The sequence below is a fragment of the Delphinus delphis genome, chromosome 5 (genome assembly GCF_949987515.2).
Source record: "Delphinus delphis chromosome 5, mDelDel1.2, whole genome shotgun sequence".
Taxonomy (NCBI): Eukaryota; Metazoa; Chordata; class Mammalia; order Artiodactyla; family Delphinidae; genus Delphinus; species Delphinus delphis.
Window position 1 is genome coordinate 82,985,682 of NC_082687.1, and position 21,791 is coordinate 83,007,472.

Genomic DNA, 21,791 nt, shown 5'->3' on the forward strand with positions numbered 1-21,791 from the left:
AATTATAAGGAGCGCTGCTTTTGCTTTTTACTTTTAAAGAGGAGCTATCTAAGACAGTGAGATATTTCCTTGCATATGAACAGGTACTTGATTAATCTGCAAGCATTGTCAACCAATGTCAGTGGCTAGTGAACAAACATATCTAGGATTCCATAGTGCATTAGCTGGAATATGTCTGGTAGAATCTACAAACAAACTTTAATGAGGTCTTTTAACTTTTGGGGGGCATCTTCCTTTTCTAACATGTTAAGGTTGTTCTGTACTTCAAACTGTCTTTCTTTCTTTCAAGCCAATAGCAGATGAAAGGGTATTAAAAAGAAACATGCCGAGACATTTGGATTGGTTAATTAAAACACTCATTTGGGGAAGGAGAAGTTAAATAACTGTATTTCTTTTGACTTGCATGCAATTACATATTTGACATTATTGTGTATATTTGTCCTGCAGAAACTAAGAATGCAGGTTATACTTTATAGTTCTTAGTCCACTAGATCACAAACAATTTAATATTGCAAAAGAACAATAATGACAGTTAAAATAGGAGCTATTCATTTCACATGGGTCATGTTGATATTCTGATTTTGTAAATGAAAAAAAAATAATGAATTTAATATTCAAACTACTGCAAGAAATACTGTAATCTAAAAATACAAGCTTGTCTCCTATTTTTTTTCTAATGAAAAATATCACAAAACAGAACAGAGAAAGCCTAAAACTCTTAGTAAATATAGGCAAACATTTTTTTCTGAAAACTTCTAAAAAAGATATTATGCTCTAAAACACAAACTGTGGGTTCTTTATTTTGTGGACACGTTGTTTGATCTAGTTTTTCTCTTTCTGCTGGTTTCCATTAAGCCTAGTTGAGGATTTGGCAAACTTTTTCTGTGAAGGGCCAGAAAGTAAATATTTTAGGCTTTGTAGGTCATAGGTCTCTGCCACAATTATTCATTCTGACATTGTCCTGCAAAAACAGTCATTGAAGATACATAAATGAATAAGAATGGTCATGTTCCAATAATACATTTTTTATGGAAATAATTGGAATTTCATATAATTTTCCTAATTCATAAAATGCTGTTTTAAAATGTTTTCAACCATATAGAAATGTAAAAAATCAAATGTAAAAATACAGCTTTTCTATTTTATTAACATTTTTCAAGTTATTGTGGACTTTTCAACCAGTGTGTAAAGTCCTCATAAACAGTATGTAGCAATTATACCTCAACAGTGCCTTGAAAATAGTTTAGATTCAATTGTCATTTGTTAGTCTGTTTTAATATTTACTGTCCTTTTTTGCAAATAACTCTGAACTGGAGAATCAGGAGACTTGGAGTCAAGTACTTGCTCTGATACTAAGAGTAAAATCTGGTGGAAAGATCCATCTTTCAGTTTCATCTTCAACTTTAAAAGGAAGGAGTTATAACAAATGATATTTAACATCCTTTCCAGTTCCTTAATTCTTTGAAACTATAAGAAGATAGGTTTGTTCAATAAGTGAATAAATGGCTGAAATCCATGATTTTAAAGTAGTCTTTGCTCACCCATTAAGAAACTCCTTAGTACATTGTATGGTCTTGAAAACATGAATGCAACTTGAAGAGCATTTACTCATGAACCGAGAACCATGAACAAAAATATGTATACCAACCAAACATTTCAGTCAATTACCTTGATGAAAAGCTACAAAGATGACAACATCTTTGAGAGAGGTGTTTGTAATTAGTAAAGAAATTCTCTGGAATGTCAGCTCCATAGAATATGCTTATCTAAATCTTCCCTACCCTCTGAAACCACCTCTTCTGTGATTTCTTCTTTGACTCAACCCAAAAAAATGTTCAGTTGAGTTCCTACGGTGGGTTAGAGGCTGTGAGATCTCATTCGTCCCTTAAATGTATGCTTCGAATAGCAGAGGTTAGCAAGGTTGGTATGAAATTGAGTGGTAAAAACATGCTGAGCCATTGATTAGATGTCACCTGCCAATTCATTTGAGACCCTACACAGTCCCTTGGAAGTTTCTATGTTTACATGCACAGAGAAACAGGAAGGCAGAGGGAGTCCTAGTTAGGAAAAGATACTGACAGGCAACTAATGAGAAAAAGACGATCTTTGCAATAATATTCAATCCAACAAAGACTTATTAAGCACTTGCTTTGTGCCTACCACTGTGCTGAAAAATCTACATGCTGCAAATTTAGGCCTTAAGCTCAGTTGGACAAGTGTAGATTAATCATACAAAAGCACTCACAGAATATAAGCAAAGGTTTCTTTCTCCTTTTTTCATTTGGCTATTGTGATGTTCATCAAAAGCTCAGTTCTCAAGCCTCTCAGTTGCTTTGCGAGACTACGCTACACACCCATGCAGTTCCAGAAGCAGCTGAATGAGGTTGATAAACCTGTGTCTTAAACTACACAGTTGGAGTTAGTCTGCAGCAGTTCAAGGGAGCAATGCTGAAGAACCAAGTGTAACTCCAAAAGATCTGCCCAGGTTTCCAACTATAAAGCACTAAAAATGAACAAATAAACCACAACAAGGACAAAAAATAACCTTTAAAAAGTTACCTCTTAAAATACATAGAAGTTTAGAAGCACAGACAAGGAGCCTGCCTCATAAACACCTGAATCAATCCTCCCATACTGAAATGAATGAAAATAAAACTTTCATTTTAGGATCCACTCAAACAGATGCTCCAGATTTTTTTCTCTTTTTTTCTTTTCTATCTCAGACATTTCATCGAAACTGCACCTGGTAAAATCTGTCTGGGAAATTACATGCATTTTTAAAACACTGGGTTTTCATATTCTGTGGAATGGAGGTTTGTGTCCTTAAGTAGCTTTTCCTGGTATGGATGGATTTAAGTGCCTGACAGGAGTCAAGACAGACAAATGGAACAAGGCTCCGAAGTGTTACTTAAGCATTTAATTATTAAACTGAGCTGAAACCTAACTAGATTCAAGACAGAATCTTCTGCTATCTATGTGAAACTTCTGCTACCCCGGTGAACCCATTTTCTCTGTCATCCCTGCCGGTTTACTTGTTTTATTTTATCTGTACTTTGTTGAAAAGTTACCAGTGTCCCTAAGGAATAGCCTATTCAATGCCCACTATATGCTCATTTTCATTCCTTAATACAAGTCAAACGACTCCAGAAAAATCAGTGAAAGTGGATTTGGAAGGCAGAAAGGTGGACCCTGATGATGTCCACATCGTAATCCCTGGAACATATGACTAGGTGATTTTACATGCAAGGGGGAATTTAAGATTGCAGATAGAATTAAGTTTGATAATAAACTGACCTTAAAATAGGGAATTTGGGCTTCCCTGGTGGCGCAGTGGTTGAGCGTCCGCCTGCCGACGCAGGGGACACGGGTTCGTGCCCCGGTCTGCGAAGATCCCACAGGCTGCGGAGCGGCTGGGCCCGTGAGCCATGGCCGCTGAGCCTTCGCGTCCGGAGCCTGTGCTCCGCAACGGGAGAGGCCACAACAGTGAGAGGCCCGCATACCACAAAAAAAAAAAAAAAAAAATAGGGAATTTATTTTGGATTATCTGCCTGGGCCAGGTGTAATCACAGGATTATTAAAAGGAGAAAGGGAAGGTGGAAAATGAGGTCAGAGTGATGCAATGTGAGATCTGTACTCACCTTCTCGAGTGTTGGAGAGGAAGGGGCCACATTCCAAGGAATGCTGGTGGCCCCTAGAAGCTATTAAAGGTAAGGAGGGGAGCACATTTTCCTCTAGAGCCTCCAGCATAAACACTACCTCATGTTGATTTTAGCCCAGAAAGACCCATTTTGGATTTCTGACATCAAAAATGATAAGGTAAAAAAATAAGCATAGTTTTAAGCCATTAATTCTTGGTAATTTGTTATAGCAGCAATAAGAAACTTATATAGTGGGTCATGGAACCTGAGACAAGATGGGAAGTAAAGCAGTTGGACTTAGGTTTCACATTTATGAAAGAGGTTAGTCATCATTCAAATTTAGACTGGTGTTCCATTCCTGGATCACTCCACTTGTAGGGCATTGAGAACCAGCATTTAATTCTAATAACTGTACTTATTTTATAAAACACTCAAATCTATTGCTATGTATTTTATATTAAAAGTGTTTGGTAACTATAAAAATGTCAAAATAATCTTTGTAACCTGATTTTCACATTTGTTATTCTTTTAATGCAGTGAAAATACCAATACCAAACAAAACCAAATTAAGTGGACTAGGTCTCTGTCCACTCATTCATGTGGGGAAAACCACTTCAAATTTACATTTCATACCTCTCTTATCAGATAACTAATATTGTATTTGGGGAAACCCATGGACTTTCAAATCAGGAAACCATAATTTGTTTTCCTGATATTAACTAGAAGTTGAACAAGCTTGGGCTACTTACAATTCTTCTGAGCCAGGATTCAACTTCTGTAAATATAAATGATAATCTCTCCATTTAAAATACAATGAAAAGGCAATTTGATCTTATAAGTGAGTCACATTTTATATTATGAAGCGTTCTATAAATTATAATGGTGAATTGAGCTCAAAATTTTGTCCATAGGCCAAAGATTTAGGGAGCTGATAACGGTCACTAAGAAAAATTCCATAAACTTGGAAGAAATGAATTCTTCCCACCATGCTAGCATTAAAAAAAAGAAAAAAAGATAATAAATGTCTTGATTTTCAAGAATAGCCTCATCTATACTGGAGAGTTAATAAATCCTAATTGGTGCCTAACTGGAGTTACCATATTCGTAGATATTGCCTCTTGTCTGCTACTTTCTTTCTTATTTCTTCTTTGTTTTATACTTGTGTATTGAAGAAACTTTCTAGGAGGGTGAATTCTTTGTATTAAAAGTTGAACTTTTCAGAAGAAAAATGGAAAATAAATTCACCAAATAAATAATAAGTAAGCATGTTGGCATTTCATGATTCTTTAGGGAAATGAGGATACTCACAACTTGACCCTAACATGAGGACTCAAAAGTGATTCTTATACAGAAGGGCAAGTGTTCAGAAACACTGACTGGAGGTTAATTTTTAGCCATAATTTGAAAATGTAACCAATAGTATCCAATATTTGCCATATATTGTTTCAATATTAAATGCCCCAAGACCAACTTATTTCAATTCCCACCTCCTTGAGAAAAATGGTCAAATTCTTAAGCTTATAGAAGATGCACATTTTTAAGGATGAGGGAAAAACAAGTCCACAAAGCAATAACATCATAAGACCATCATATTTTATTATTAGTACTACTATTTGGCTTTCTAAGTCTGTTTACATTTCATATTTAGAAGATACATGGGGAGCCATATATAAAATAAAATACTTTATTCCTTTTTTTTAACCTTATGACCTTTTCCAAGTTTCTGATCGTTTTTTTTTTCACACAGCTTTATATACATTGACATTTTGTACACATTGCTTCACTGATATCTTTTTTTTTCCTTCACTGATATCTTAATTTTCACTTTAGAAGTGCTAAAATTGTAACACTTTGACTCCCATAGTGTGTGAAATTCATTATAGTCTATTAAAGTTTTTGAATCACCAGTGCTTCTGCCCCTTGGATCTCATTATACACATTATGTGTGTCAAGAAATAAAATTAATAACAAACCATGTAATTAAGTTAACTCTTGTATTCTGGGGGAAACAAAATAGTCATGGCATGCCTGTTTTTTTTTAATATTTAACTTCACTTTTTTACAACTGCTTAATTGGCAGATTATGAATTAACTAAACATAGCATGTATTATCTTCACCTAGTTCCACAGAGAGCCCTAAAGTAGAGATACTATGCTGAGCAAGAAACTTACATATTGCAACTGATCAATGGGAAGAGAAGCCTTTCAAGGTGGCAATCAGTATTGATAACTGGTAGCAGACATTTCCCAGAACATATTGCAAGAAGGCAAAAGCTCCTTAATGATATAGCTGATAACGTTCTGTACTTAAAATGTGTAGTGCTATTCCCTAACACTCATTGATTGCTTACCATGTGTCCATTCAAAGCTTATTTAATTTTCACAATAGCACTATGAGGTAAATGTAGAAACCAATACCCATGGAGGTAACTTGTCTGAAGTCACACAGTTGCTAAATGATCCATAGGTTGGTTCTTACTCACCAAGCAATAGCTTGGACTTAATTGAACCCTGAGAAATTGATAAACCGACACTGAGACTTCTGCATACATTCACAGTAGCACTGGCTTAAAGAAACCATATTCTAGCACAGGTCAGCTTACTTAAAAGCAAAGGATGGAAGAACCTGGACTACACAAGAAAACAAGTACTCAGGAGAATAAAGTTGATTATTTTAGCCACTTCCGATAAGGGCTCCTTAGGCTGAAAATTAGACACTCAGCTTTGAACTCCACTGGAGATTATCTGTAGTTTGTTGTTACATTTAAGCCAAGTATAGAAGAAAAGACATATAGTTTACCTTCTACCATGTGGGGCTTAAGTAATTTTCTTAAAGTCCAATAAACCTTCCTGCTTTGTTTTATACAGGTCAGCTGTTCTCAGCATTGCTTGTGCATTTGAATTACCTGGGACACCTAAAGAACATTCGTACTTGGACTATGTCCCTGAATTATTTTGGGATAGCGCTCAGCCTCTATGTCAGCAGGGTTGAAAATCCACTCTAATTCTAAAATAAAATGGGAAGTCATTCTAAATTTCAATCTGCCTTGGTTGCCAAGAATATCAGTCCTCAATCGCCATCTATTTATAAGCCCAAGTAGGGTAGGTACATTTCCTTATTCTTCTCTCTATGTGGTTTTTGAGGTATTATTTATGTTTTAATGTCTCATTATAAGTTTGTTTTATCATAAAATATCCCAAATCCTTTTGGAAGCAGAAGGCCTACATTTTGAAGATGATTGCAGAAAAACTTAAAACGAATGTTTCTTATCATTCACTTTATCTACTTTGGGAAAACAAATGACTTGGGTATTATTTTCTAAAGACAATAATACATTCTAGATAAAGTAATTTGTAATTAAAACCAACAAAAACTTGGGGTTTTGTTCAAAAATAAGAAGAATAAGAGTGTTTTATTTATTAATTAGTATGGGAATGATCAACATGCCATTAGAATACAAGAAAATTCATCTTCATGAAGTTACCTAATACTTATTATAAGACATGTGAGACCTATTTTGTTCTTCAATTAGCAATCAGTCTTATATGACTAGTGATAACTCTATTTTTCATCATTACAAATATGTATTGCTATTTATGACTTTATTTCCACACAATAATTTACTAGTTCTTCCTTTAAGACCAGGAAATCCCCAGATAGAATGCCATCAATGGCAGCATTATCAAGCACTTCTAAAACCATGTCTTTAGTATCCCTTCCTCCTTTTAACATTTTTTACACCATATTTTTTTCACTTTCTCTTTCTCCCAAATATCTCACATCATTCTACTAACATATTGCATCAACCATCCAGGACAAATTACTCTTGCTCTGTCCTGTGACCTGTGTGCACCGATTTGTGAATATCCATGGTAATGACAACCAGAATTTTTATGCATTGCCTTCTAGATGATGTGTTGCTCCCCTCAGGTAATACAGTAACATTAATTAAAATACTTGGTGTCTTAAGAAAATCTTTCATGAGTGATGTAAATTTGAAGAATATCATACCTAAAGATTAAGAGAAATTTGAGGAGGGAGATTAAACTCCTAAAGTCATAAATATTTCATCTATTCTTCCTTCAACTAGAGAAAGCACTGGACTTGAAGTTGATACCTAAGCTTTCTCATTTCAGTAGGAATTCAGAAACATCTCTTGGATCCTTACTTTGTTCACATGAGCTTTACTACTCACAAGCTCTATGATTTAAGGCAAAATACTTAATTCCTCTAAGCCTCAGTTTCCTAATCTTTAATATGGGGGAAAACTGTGAGCACTTACAACAGAGTATAACTAATAGTTTTAAGTTATGCAATCCAGTACTGGAGAAATTGTTCAGTACTCAAAATCTCTCTAGACCCACATTCAGAAAATCTGTTTGTTTAGGAAAAAAACAAACATGATTGTGATGCACACCAAATTTTGAGAATCCCTGGTATAAACCATGTAAAATCCTGAGCACATTATTTGTTTTATTAATATTACAATTGTTATCAGCCCTTCATTATTATGGTTAATAACCCTGAGAAGCTCCTTGTAGCAGTCAATAAAGTGGCAGTCAGGCCCACCCATTATCAGGAAATTTAGTTATGGTGAGAACAAATACCAAGCATTGTAATCATTCATTGCTTTTCCCACCCTCACACACAAACAAATGTATGTGGTCAAGAACTGTTGAAAGATGGGTAGTAGAGTCATAATCAAGTGGGTTCTATTCTAGAAAGATTCCAGGGAAAGTTAAAGACACATTTTGAAAGATGGAGGCAAGAGAAGAGGCAAATCCAAAAGAGGACATCATGGAAATGACCAGATGACAGCCTTGTCCTGACAGACATGCTACTGCTTCCCATTGGCTGAAAGGCCTAACTGAGAGTAGCAGCGGCAGATGAGAGAGATCCTACCTCCCAAGGGCAGCTCAGATGGAGTCAGCCTTATGGAGGGACCCACGTCTCCTAAGATAGCTTTAAGGTACTGCAGATAAGAAAGGCATGGAAAATTAGGCAAGTGTTAATTGTTTGAACAGAAACAACAAAAACTGACATATACACAACACATGTACATCAGGAAAGTCAAAGGAAGGGCAATTTTTACCCTTTACAATCTGAAATACTGCAATACTCCAAGTGCCTCTCTTTAATAAAGTGATTTTATCTATGTTCAAAGTGGATGGAATAGGAATATCTTATACATTTGCATTGTTCTATACAGTCATTCTCCAAATCTATAATGTAAGATATTCCTGGGGTAGTGGGCTTCAAAGTTGTTGTTGTTTTTTAATCACTACCAATAGTAAGAAATAAATTTTGCATTCCTATCCTGTACAGGTACACACACACACACACACACACACACACACACAAAGGGAAGCATGATAATACAATATTTTTCTTTACTGCATGCAGTGTACTTTGATATATATTTATATATATTTTAATCATATTCCATCTCATTCCATTATCTTATTTAATTTGAAAAAGGTTGTTAAGATCCACTAAATTGATTTTATGCCCCATTACTGGGTCTTAATTACAGTGTGAGAAAAAATGGCATGTGTGAAAAATGGAGATTTCAGCTCCACCTTCACCCCAAGATAGGTATTTAATAATTCTGAGGGTGTGTGTCAGGAATGTGCATTTTATAAGTGCCTTAGGTGATTCTGATCTCTCAAAATACTGTGACCTATAGAGTTAAAACTGTCTTCGGATATAGCTGATCTCACCTTCCCTGATGTGTTCTACCTTCCTGCTCCTGTCTGCTTCTCCACCACTAAAACCCAGAATTGAAGCTTACAATAGACCTCACTCAATTCCATGCCTGGCACCATATTTAACAGATGAATAAACTGAGGTCCTAGAAGGTAAGTGGCAGACATAAATTCACAACCCCTTTCAGATTTCCCTGGTTTTTAAATTCCAACAGGTTTCTTATAGATCTCAGAGTTCAACTCAACAAGAAGAAAAAAACAAAAAAAACTTCTCATATGCAATTTATGGTTTATGTCATACAGAGCTTTTCCCCCTGAGGCTACCTTTATGGCTAGAAATAAGAATATATTAAACCAATTTGCCTCAAGCCTATTTTTAACGTGTATTTATCTTACTGCAAATTGGAAAACTTAGCTTCTCAATTTTCTTATTAGGGCTAAACTACAGATGTACCTTTGAGGGAAAAGAGAGAAGACTTCTAATGTACTCTGGAGTTACATGAGTAAAGAAGACCATTACAGGACTGAGAGCTGATTATACCAAGTTGTAAAGATATTTCCTATTATTGCCTAAGAAGATTATATATTGTACTAATTGGCTAAAATTTGAAATGATTTCTCAGTAAAACCAGAAGCAATTTTGCTACCATTCATATGGTATCACTACAGAAAAGTAAATACAACCCACTTTGCTTTTCTACAGTATTGACACATGACTTATTTCAGAAGGATAAACAACTATGTGTTTTAATTAGCTCCAGTCTGCCTGATTATATTTACTCTCTATCATCAAGAACAAAATGATTAAATCACATAGCTTCTGTCACAGAATTTAGGAATCACAGAAGTCTATCCTTCTTTTAGAAGTCTGTAATCAATAGAAATATATCCAACTAATATCCACATCAGATACCTTTGTATGATCTTGCTATAAAACATGTATATTAATCAGTTATTTTATATCGATGACTAAAGGAGATAACTATGTAGCTTAAGAAATATTTTGAACTGGGAATTTCCTTAAAATAACCTTAAAAAACTTCCATTTAGCATGGATATAGAAAATATTTCAAGTTATTAAACCACTGTTATGATTTAGTGGACATGAAATATTACTGAATGAATGAAGGGAACTATTTAAAAATTTTGTATCCTCAAGCACTTTAGATATTTGTATTATCTCTTAAAAAGGAGTTTCTGAGGCAATTTAGTGGTAAAAACAAAAGGACTGTCAGGCGGCAGAAGAAAAGGGGAAAGTACTTGGCTAATACTTCAAAAGCATTCTGATCTTCCTGTGTGTGCAAAGATAAGGGTAAACTACAAATAAGTTACATGTTTTTGCTTTAAAAAGTAGTATATGAAGTCAGTACAATGACACAACTAGTTATTAGCACAAAATATGGTAAATATTTTGAAGAAATAAAACTTTATTTAAAACTTTTCTCAAATTTTTCACTTCATTAAAATTTTCCACACAGTCTGAATTAGTGTGGTTTTACTGTACCTAGTTTGTTAAGTTACTGTCTCAATCACTCATCATCTGTAAGATTAAAAAGGAAAAAAAAAATTCCTTGCTCCAGTGATGAGGTTTGTACTATATATTCAAAGTACAAGACAGTTCATAACATTTATAACAGTAAAGTTTTGTTATTTTTATCATGGTGATATGTTACAGTCTGGAGGCGGGAGACATTTATAGAAACAAAACATTGAGAATCAGTTCAGAATTGGAATAGCTGCCCAAATCAACAAAAGCAATTAAGCTGCATTGGAATAAATAAAAATTTCAAAGATGACATTTTATATTTTGTTTAGTTGCTAGCTCCACAGCAAGAATTTAGTGCCTGTTCAAATCCATATAACTAAATTGTGAATTAAATGCTCTCTAGACATACCAAATGTACAGTCCAAAATGCAAATATAACTGGATTTAGCCAGAAGTTGTTTATGATGTAGTGAAAGGTAGAAAAAAAATGTCATTGAAATATTTAGTTACGTCACAGAGTTCAGAAAGAAACAATAACCTCTGTAACACATCATCACTTCTGTCGTGAAAATAATTCTTGTTTATAAGATTGCATGGAACCCTTTGAATACGCTTGATGTTGACTCTGTAGGGTACATCAGATGAAATGGAAAAATCAAGCACTGATAGTTTTGAATTATTGATATGCTCATTGCACAAAGCGGATATCTCCATTGCACACAACCCTCCATGTGCTCAGTTTCACTTTGGATGGGGTTACTGCCATTTAGATTCATTTGTCATATAAATTCAGGCTGAGTAAGGTGATATCAAATGAGGAGTCTGTCAGGAACTGGACCAGGACAAAGCCAGTCCTTGGGGCAACTGGCACCAGTGTTCTTACATCTTTTTTGAAGGTGAGGTGTATTTTCCATAACCTTGGATGGTCTGCAAGTAGTGAAGTAGGAAATGACTTTCTCAAACTTTTACCACTCGTTATCTGAAAAGAGAAGTGTTGTTCTGCCTCCTCTTGGGAACAAAATAAATAGGGGAAAATAACTTTCGTAATGGGACAGCAGGTGGGAGAAGGGTGAGGTAGACACTCTCCTGAGATACAGCTATACACGACTGGCTCCATATTAGAAATACATCACATGTTCCTGTACCCAAACTGTTTGGAAGAGGTTTATTTTTTAAACATCACTTGCATTTTCTGGTTATTTTACATAAGATACAGGACTTTTTCTATTGCTCTACATATCTGAGATCATATGTCATGAATACTCTAGACGAACACTGTAGAATACTATATGCGCAAGAAGGTATGGTAATATACTCAACCATATAGGGATTATGCAGTGCATGTCTTCCTAAGTAGACTGGAAGATTCTCCAGGACACTAGGTTTTACCTTCCTTTGTAACCTCCACAGCTATTGCCACAAAGTGGGTACTCATTATTTTTGCTGAAACTGTCATGTTCATATTGAAAATCTAACTGTTTAAATGTAAAAATATATATTGATTTAACATTCTGTAAAGAGGGAGGCTATATATATCCTCTTGGTATAAAAAGATGAAACTGATGCGTGACATAACACTATAATAAAAAATAACAATATAATAAAAATAAGTACAAATTATTTAGCACCTACCAACTTGCTAAGTATAATGCTAGAGGTTTTACATATGTTGCTTCATTTATTTCTCACAAGAATCATATGGCATATGAATTATTACCTCCATTTTATAGAAAATGAATCTGAGTTTCAGAGAGGTTGAATAACCTTCCAACACTCAAACACAAAGGGGTAGAGCCAAAGTGTAATGCCGGGGTCTGGATCATTCTACTCTTAAAGTTGTTTTTCAGTCATTGTTTGGGGTCCATGTTAAAACTGTATTTTTTCATCAAATATTGCTTGTGACTAATGCTTACATTAGCAAGAACATATACTTGGATAAAATGATGAAGTTATGACCTCAAAACACAGAATCTTCACACCATATACAAAAATAAACTCAAAATGGATCAAAGACCTAAATATAAGATGGGAAACCACACAACTCCTAGAAGAAAACATTGGCAGAACACTCCTTGACATAAATCATAACAATATTTTTGGGGGTCTTTCTCCTAAGGTGAAGGAAACAAAAGCAAAAATAAACAAATGGGACCTAATTAAACTTAAAAGCTCTTGCACAGCAGAGGAGACCATCAACAAAATGAAGACACGCTACAGAATGAGAGAAAATATTTGCAAATTCTATTACCGATAAGGGATTAATATCCAAAATATATAAACAGCTCATGCAACTCAATATCAAAAACACACACAACCCAATTAAAAAATGAGCAGAAGACCTGAATAGACATTTTTCCAAAAAAAATATACAAATGGCCAGCAGGCACAAGAAAAGGTGCTCAACATAGCTAATCATCAGATCAATGCAAATCAAAACCACAGTGAGATATCACCTCACACCCATCAGAATGGCTGTAATCAAATGTCTACAAATAGCAAATGTTGGCAAGGATTTGGAGAAAAGAGAGCCCTAGTGCACTGTTGGTAGGAATGTAAATTGGTGCAGCCACCATAGAAAACAGTATGGAAGTTCCTCAAAATACTAAAAGAGAACTACCATATGACCCAGTGGTTTCACTCCTGTATATAGCTGAAGAAAACCAAAACATTAATTTGAGAATATATATGCACCCAATATTCATAGCAGCATTATTTACAATAGACAAGACATGGAAGCAACATAAATGTCCATCAACAGGCAATGGATAAAGAAGATGTGGTATATATACATCGTGGAATGTTACTTAGCTGTAAAAAGAATGAAATTTTGCCATCTGCAACAACGTGAATGGACCTGGAGGGTATTATGCTTAGTGAAATAAGTCACACAGAGAAAGACAGATACTGTATGTTATCACTATGTGTGGAATCTAAAAAAATAGAGCAAATGAAGAAATATAACTAAACAGAAGTAGACTCACAGATATAGAGAACAACTCGTGGTTACCAGTGCACAGCGGGGAGGGGGCAGTGGAAAGACAGAGTTAGGGGATTAAGAGTACAAACTACCATGTGTAAAATGAATAAGCTACAAGGATGTGTAATATTGCAAGTCACTATACTTCAATAATGTGTGTGTGTGTGCGTGTGTGTGTGTATGCCACAGAATCTTCTTTTCCCAAAGGTAATTGGTCTCCAGAACATGGCCTTGGCCTTATCAATACCACACTCTAATCAATCTTTGGCAAGATAAATTTCTAGCAAGGCTGACAAACATCATTCACTAGTGCATACTTTGACATAGACACTAAAAATATTTTCTACCAATAACTCCTCACCTGATAGGACATCAATCTAGCAGAGTTGCTCTTTGGGAATAAGTGTTCACTCTAGGGTGCTGTTTGGTTTGATGGCAATGAAAGCCTGGGTGCAAAGCAAATCTTAAGCATCTGAGATCCCGTATTTTTCACTGGAGATGATTCTTTAGAATGTTAGGCTCATTTACCTACAAGAATAATTTCTTAAAAACAAAATAAAATGTCCCAGGCAGTTAATAAGTCATTGTCAAGATTGAAAGATTCTATATCCAACTCTCACAGGAAGCATATAGGTGTCTGCCTGGTACTCTGCACTGTCACCTAGAGGAGTATGACTGACTTCAACCTTTGGTGGCTTCCTTCTTCCATATATATTTCTCAAAATCTTAGTGGCGATGACCTAAAATTTACCACTCCCTAGACACTTATTCTAGCATATTCAGCCATGGTGATACGTGCAGGCATGTGTAAGCAGTGGAGTCCATTTTTATCATCAGGAGATGAACCTTCCATATCATATATAGCACAGTCACATTTCTGCATGGCTACTAGCTCATACATCTGCAAACCTGACAATGTGCTAAATTGCTGACTTTAAATCCAAAAGTGGAAATAGCCATAAGTGAGTCCAGAAATAGGAAGACAGACTCGCTACCTCCATTGTAGTCCACTGAATACTGATATTTGGTGGTATATGGAAATTTAATAGTAATTCAAGAGGAATGCCAATTCACAGATATTTAGGTTAGATCTGTTTTGGAAAGTAAAATTAAACCTACTTATTAAGTTACCACAGACTTTGAAAAACAATGACAATGGTAACTTGGAAATTTTTTAATTACTGAAAATAGTATCATTTTAACACATAGACAAATTATTTTCTGCTTCTTTTGTCATGGAAAACAATCTATTTAAAATTTCTATTTTTAAGATTATATAGTATGTGACACAAAACATACAGAGTATGAGAGTAATTTCTTATGAAGAACATAAAAGATTTATTGAGAAAAGTGACTACATACTCATATAACTTTTTGAACAATAGTAATCACACTTCAGTATACTAGTCAGACCTGATGAGGATGCAGCTACCATATGGCTTAGAGTGATTAGTTGTCGAAAGAATTGTGGCCTTTTAAACTGTGGCGAGAGGAAGTGGTCTAGGTAAACAGGAATGATACACTGGTGGAAGGGGTCAGCAATACTGTTTAACTGAGAGTCGTCATCCAGTATCCTATTCCATGAAAAGCCTCATCACATATATTTCCATTTTGGAAAAGAGAATACAATAATACATGCATACACACGTACACACATACTTTGTTATTTTATTTTCTACATACATTATATTCAACATCGAAATAGAAAAGTCATATGAATAACATATTAGGATATGATTATTCATCTCACAAAAAAAGAATCTTCATTTACTAATCATTCACTATTTAAATCCATAAAGAAAAAGTGCCTGGTGTACTTAATATATATGATTTTCACATACCTATGCAGTACAATTTATTACATAAAAAGACTCCACTTCAGAATTCTGTTTAGAGTGACTATTTTTCTCTGCTAGCATTATTTGATTCAGTTTTCAATTCACTATGAAACATTCCAATAAATTTTAATACTTTCTCAATTAATTTGGGAATAACTGAATATGGGATCATTCTTGTGAATTTTCTTCCCTTGTCATGTATGTATATAGTTCGCAGTTTAGAAAGTCTGTCTTTCCATATAGTCTATTTTATAACCAAAAGATAATAATTTCTACCAATTTTCTTCCATATCTTACCTAATAAAGGTTTGGGGTAATACCATATAAAAACCAATTCACTTATTTAACATTCATACTTTTTTACAGAATATCTCTCTTTTCCTAACTATTCTATGTAAAATGCATGTAAGTTAATGTAAATTCTTGGGAAAATGTTCCCCTGACCAAATCAGGTGAAAGTCTGACAGACAACATAAGTGAAAAATGACATCATTGTAGTGCTCTCTGTATATATAAAGTATATATATATATATATATACTTTACTATATAAAGTAATTTATATAGTGCAGACTCTGGAAAGTGCAATTTAACTCTTTTTTTTCTTTCTTTTTTTTTTTTTTTTGCGGTACGCAGGCCTCTCACTGCTGTGGCCTCTCCTGTTGCGGAGCACAGGCTCCGGACGCGCAGGCTCAGCGGCCATGGCTCACGGGCCCAGCCGCTCTGCGGCATGTAGGATCTTCCCGGACCGGGGCAGCGAACCCGTGTCCCCTGCATCGGCAGGCGGACTCTCAACCACTGCGCCACCAGGGAAGCCAACTTAACTCTTAATAGAATAAAACAGCCAACCGAAAATTGGGGAAACAAACAAACAAAAAATACACATACACAATAAACTAGTTGGTTGTTACATGTAATTAAGAGTTTTATATTAGTCAATAAGTGCCTTTTGGTCATCTTTCCTCCTTCCCTAATAGAATTTGTTGCTGCTGCTATTGTATTTAAAGTTTAAAAACAGTGGATTTGGATCAGGCACAATATCAAGTTCATTCACAGGGAGTAATAATTTCCTTGGCAAGGTGAAGAGGAATTCTTCAGGGATACCAAGATCCTAACCAGTCTCTTAATCCACATCTAACTTGGTGTTCTAACTATATAAATTATTCCACATATTTATATGCAGTAAATGCCTCTCTGGGTTAGGTCAAAATCAAGCTTAATATTTCTATACCACAATTCATGTTAAAAAGCAAAAAACTGAAATTACAGCAGTAGAGTCCAGATAACTTTCAAAGAAAAGCAGCGCTTTCAGTCCATTAAGTAGAGTCTACTCTTATTCCCTGAGTGGCTCAAAACAGTTAATGTACCTCCAAAATGTAATCAATATATTCTCCTATCTCTGGTAAGATAGATATAATCATTCACCGTATCATGAGACTAAACTAACTTGGAAACTCAATTAACTATTTTAATGACTGGAGAGGGGTTAATATATGATTCAAAATGACAGCTGGTAATTATAGGCCTCTTCCCTCATTTAAACAGAGATAGAGAAGGTGATTTTTTTAAAATGCAGGCAGAGGATGTACAAAGCATAATCTTGTAGGACCACAATGAGAGCTTTGATTTTTTTTCATCAAGCATTTATGGAGCAGCTACTGTGAGCCTGTGCCTAACCTTGGGGAACTTTCTGTCTGTGTTGCTTCTCCATGACTAATAACAAAGAAAGTCCACTTAACTGGGTTGCTACAATGCTTGTACAGAAAACATCGCCTATTTGAGTGATGTCAGTTACTTCACCTGGATATTATTAAAACATCACTGGTAGCATTACACTAGGTAAATATAAGGTTTTATATATACCTTTAGAAAAAACATGATTTCTTTTCAAAAGAAGATTGGTACAATGCACCTCTACCTAGGTATCTCATGCATGCCATTTTCCCAAGAAATTTATCAGATTATTGATTCTTTCTTCTCTCTGATCTTGAAAACTCTTAAGATAAACTAATGACTTGAACTCCATTAATGTGCATCAAAATAGATTCTCCTTGAAAAGATTCTCAAACTGTAAAAAAACAAAGTTGAGCATATATCTAGGTGTAAGTTTTCAAAACATTTGACTCTTGGCAGTTTATTTTGACTACACAGTGACCAAAAAAAATAACAAATGGTGAAATCTAATGGAATTCCATCTTTTAGCAGACACATACAGCAAAGTGAATCAGTTTTACATATGCATATATTCACTCTTTTTTAGATTCTTTTCCCATATAGGTCATTACTGAGTATTGAGTAGAGTTCCCTGTGCTAAACAAAGTGCACTATAAATCATGTACTAGTCTAAGGTATTTATGTTAAGCATGCAATTAAAATGAAAGTATACTAAGTATGTAGGACATTTTTTCTATCACCTCAGCTTCAGAATCCTTCAAATTAAATGAGTATGAATTGCATTAAATGAAAATCAGACACACTTGGCATACAAATTATAACTCTCTGACAGTGATTTTCATTTTCTCTATTTTAAAAGAGATCCCTAGAAATAGTGGTCAATGGCAAATATTACTCTAAAGTTTTTATTTCTGAAAGTCTGCTAACAATATTTTAGTTTATGATTTTAAATCAACACAAGGGAACACTGTGCCTATCACATAGCAAAAACATATAACAATATTTTCTTTGATGTCTGTACTGATGCCCAAGCTGAACTTATCACCATGTTTCTGTGTGCAATACACACCTCTAGTATTGTACTTATCTTATTATCTTTCAATTCTTTATTTCTGTATTTATGTACCTACTAAGAATTTTCATTTAGTGAGGGCTGGTTTTTGTCTCTGCTACTGAGCACAAAGCATTTCTTTTGCACTTTAACATTGTGAAATTTATTATAATATTATCTTCAAGTCTCATACTATGGAAATCACTACAAAAGCTCTCTGTATTTTAGACTCTAAAGATTATGTTATATAGTCTAGTGTCAATTTGCTATAGCTTATAATTATTATTTTTTCTTTTTAAAGAAACCAGTAGTGAAATATATTTCCTTTATACATGGAAAACCATTTTTAATTTTATCAAACACTCGGTTACTTTTAAGCTACCTTATAAATGTTTGATTAAGTGCCTCCTCTTTTAAATGTATTAATTCAATACAATTTAATAGATAGAACTAAGGTAAATCTATAGTATTCTCAAACTTATTTTACTATGGTTACTTCCAAACATACACAAAATTCAACAAAATAATATAAGAAGTTCTCATGCACACATCAGCCAGTCCTTATAACTGCCATCCCAAGAGCACAACTGCCCAATCCACTCCTCTGTCCACTTTCCTTCCTCTCCAAACAGTAAGAAGCAAATCCCGGACACAATTGCATTTCATCCATATTTTATCCATCTATAAACTATGGACTATCTTAACCAAGCTACCACACCATTATCACTCTTAAATAATTAATATTAATTCCTTACTAACATCAAATATCCAGTGAGCGTTCACATGTCCAATTGTTTCATACATGTAATGATTTGTTCTATGTTTTTAAAGTAGAATCTAAATAGCTTTCATACATGATAACATGGCAATTAATTTCTATGTCTCTCTTAATCTATAGGTATTCTATCTCATTGTTTTTGTCTTGTCACTTATTTGCTGAAGAGGAAAATATATGTTTATTTATTTATTTACTGGCTACTGCATTATCTCAGTTTGAATTTTGCTGATTGCATTCTTGTGGTCAAATTCAACATGTCCCTTCTATCCTATGGCGGTATATTGGCTTATCAGATCCTGTTTGTATTTTATAACACTACTTCACAGAAAGTGCCTACAGTATTTTCAATGTTTGCATTTTAAAATTATGGTGGATCTATTATATAAATCAATTTAGAAAAGAAATGACTCATTGTTGCTTCTATTATGAAAATAAGATAAATGCCCCCTGGATACACACTTATAAATTTCATTGAATGCAAGTTAATTTGCCTACATGTTCTGGCATACAATCCTTCCCGTGTAAGATTTAATTTCATATTCAGTTTGAATCATACCTATACTACTGAATGTAAAATTAACACAATTATCTTAGACCAAATTGCAATAACATTTCTTTAATGTCTTATAGAAAACAATTAAGTTCTAGAAAAAGAAGGGAGTGGCTCTTCATATGTGTTTCATGCACTATTATGGCAAAATTGTATGTACTTTAGATAATGAATGTGTGTTTATTTTTTAAATTAATTTTTTTTGGAGTATAGTTTATTTACAATGTGTGTTAGTTTCTGGTGTACAGCAAAGTGAATCAGTTTTACATATGCATATATTCACTCTTTTTTAGATTCTTTTCCCATATAGGTCATTACTGAGTATTGAGTAGAGTTCCCTGTGCTAAACAGTAGGTTCTTATTAGTTATTTATTTTATATATAGTAGTGTGCATTTAGATAGTGAATGTGTGTCCACCTTTTGCTGTAGCCCTAAAATGCATTTGGCAATTGATAATGTGGTTCATTGTATTAGAAACAGCACGATCATTTATTGAGTGCTTACTGTATTCTAGTGTTCTGGACTCCTGGAATAGAAAGGTGTCTTGAGAAGTATTCAGTATAATTCAGTATAATACGGAAGAGAGACACATACACACAGATGATTTCTGCTATAATCTTATTATGGTATAAGTATGTTTATAACAACCTCAGCTTTAAAAATTCAAGTTAAAAAAAAAAACACTGATTATTACAAGATCTGATATTTTTACTACCAATAGGGAATTATTATTTAGACATAGCTGCCTTAGCATACCACTGCTTTATTTGCCGAGATTAAGATTTTGAGCCTCTTCACAGCTCTTAAATCACACATGCGTACATACACACACACACACACAAACACACACAGAGCTATCTCAAAAAAGGATAGGAATTCTTTTGAAAGGGACGAAGGAAATAATAATACTTGCATACTGCTTCTTACATGGCATGTGCTGTTTGCACCTATTAGCTCATTTAATTCACTCAACACAATACATATGATAATACAAATGACTGTATATGAGAAAACTCAGTTTTATCAACTTGTCTGATGTCTCACGCTAATAGGTGGCAGAGCCAGGAATCATACTTAGACAATGTGACTACAGGTTATGTGTTTTAACAGTATGGTAAACTGTCTCCTAAAACATGTAGATGAGAAACAAAGGAGAAGCAGCAAAGTGTGTCACCTGGACTGGAGTCAGAGTGCTTGGGCTTGGATTGTGGCTCATGACCTTTTGCAATGTACTTCATGCTTTCTTCTGTCTGTAAAATATGAATGTCGATAGTACCTACCTCACCCAAATTCTGTAAGGATTCACAAAAATGGGCGTGTACAGTGTTTGGCAAGTAGTAAGGTACTCAAAAATGTTAGCTATTATTTTTATCATTATGTGCCCAAAACACAAGCAATGTTATTTAGATTTTGTTCTGAAAAAGGGGAGCCACCATATCTAATATACAATATTAAAATTAATAGAAAATGAAGTAGTCAGTGGAAACTATTTCTCCTCGTACCTCCCACAGAAATGAAATGTTACAAAAGGAGAGAGAAAATGGTAAAAGGAAACAATTTGTCAAAAAAGATTAAAGAGTATCTGCTACTTTCACAGTTACTTAATATTCACTTCAACCCCACAAGAAAAATGTTCTTATTCCCATATTACAGTGAGGAAAACTGATTCTTGTTGATAATTCAAAATCACACAGTAAACGGCAAAATCAGGGGGATTTGAAACTATAACTCCCTGACCCTTATTTTTCTACTATACCAGTACTTTTCATACTATAGGTCATGAAATAGTTTAAATAGTCGTGAAATCATTTTAGTAGACTGTGACCAGGAAATATTAGTGTACATCACGTGAAGTGAAAGCAAATACAATTTGGTCAAAGTATTGCAGTTATATGTCGTGCTGTGTATAACCATTGGTCTACTGAGTTGCCATGGAAATTGTATTTCTTAATGTCTGGAGCAGTCAAAAAAATTTAGAAACACACAGAACCATGACACATTCCTCATGTTTGTATAATAGCCAAACAAATATTTATTGATACCCAAAATATTAAAGTCATGATCCAATAACTGCTTGGACCTACACATATTCTTA

General features: G+C 34.3%; 1 protein-coding gene across 1 annotated transcript in view; it reads right to left on the reverse strand.

Annotated features, from left to right (window-relative positions):
- Positions 1-21,791, reverse strand: part of PCDH7 (protocadherin 7) — a 406,244-nt gene that overhangs the window by 223,989 nt on the left and 160,464 nt on the right. The gene's annotated exons all lie outside the window — the stretch shown is intronic.